Genomic DNA, 1,510 nt, shown 5'->3' on the forward strand with positions numbered 1-1,510 from the left:
GCCGAAGTAGCCGTTGGCGTTGCGCTCTGTATTTTCCCAGGAGATGGTGCTGTCTGGGGGAGGCACCCTTATTTTCCACCCGTCTCCCATCGGGTGTGCCTGCAAAAAAATTTTAAGACCTCTTTCCATGAGGTCTCTGTCTTTCATGGAGACGTGGATTTTGTAAGGATCGTCCTTCTCATTCCACTTCTTTCTCTCTTCTTCCTCGCTATCCTCAAGCGGAGGAAGATCATCACTGCTCTCTGAGGAAGAGACGTCGAGTCCGCTTCCCGTCTCCTCCCCAGATTGGGAAACGGAAGCTGAGGCGGCCTCCTCACCGCCTTGGTCTACGGCCTCCTCCCCGTCTTGGTCGCACTCGTCCAAAAACGAGTCAGGAGGAGTTGGGGGGCCACGCGGAGGGGATCTCTCCGGAGCCGTCTGGTGTTCAGGGCCAGACGTCTCTCCCTCAGGTGTTTGGCCGCCTGAGCCCTCGCTTCTGTAATCAGGATCTTGTGCCGTCTGCATTGTCCGAGCCATTGAGTCCTGCACAGACGCGCAAATGGTCGGAATCCAAGCATGAGGGTGGTCCCAACACCCTGAGACGGCACTACCAGTCCTAGACTCAGCCGTCTCTGGTGAACGGCTGGATTCTACCCTAGGTTGTGCCGTGTGTGTTGGTGATGAATCCATTTATTGCAAGGAATATATACAAGAGGTAAAATGAAAAAGAGCTGAGAGAGTCAGAGACGGTACCTTTAGATTTGAGATCTGAAGGTAGACGGGTCCGCCTGTGTTGATGAGGCTGAGTTTCCTTAAACTTGCGCTTGACTCAGACGGATGACTTCTGCTCTCTCTTTCAAGAATCTCTCTAAGTTTACTCTGAAAATTTTTGTGAAACGTACCAAAAATATGAGGGTAAACGGCTATATAAAGAGGGTAAATGAAGGGGTATTCCCGTAATTTACCCAGAAGGTGAACAGTTAAATTTTGGCGGTAAAATTACCACCATTCAAAGAGTGACGCGTGTCACAGATGCCACGTGGCGTGCCACGTCACATCTGTGAGGGGCAAATGTACTTAGGGTAATTTTACCCCGCCATGTGGCCAAATCAGAGGGCGACACGTGTCAGCCCAGGGATGGTCCAAAGTGGACCTATCCTTGCTTGACACGTGTCATCCCAGATATTTGGGGACAATGTCGGCCTTCAGGCCCAAATCCCGAGAAAGCCGCAATGCGGCGCAGCCCACCCCTGATTAGGGTTCTGTGACCTAATCAGGGGCACAATTACCAAGGACCCTATAAATAGGGAGATTCCCCTCTTTTGGAGGGCACGTTTTTCCATTTATTACAAACTGTCCCTTTGATAGAGACAACTGAGCTAGAAATCCTAGCAGATCCCCACCTAAATTTCCGCACCTTTTTCTCTCCTTTCAAGTTACTAACTTGATCGCCGGAGGCGGAGCACCTACCAACAGGTGTCTCCGTTTGTCTTGCAGGTACAGGCCGCTCCGGACCAGTCTTCGAACTGTA

Source organism: Chenopodium album, chromosome 23 (genome assembly GCF_948465745.1).
Source record: "Chenopodium album chromosome 23, dcCheAlbu1.1, whole genome shotgun sequence".
NCBI classification, from domain to species: domain Eukaryota; kingdom Viridiplantae; phylum Streptophyta; class Magnoliopsida; order Caryophyllales; family Amaranthaceae; genus Chenopodium; species Chenopodium album.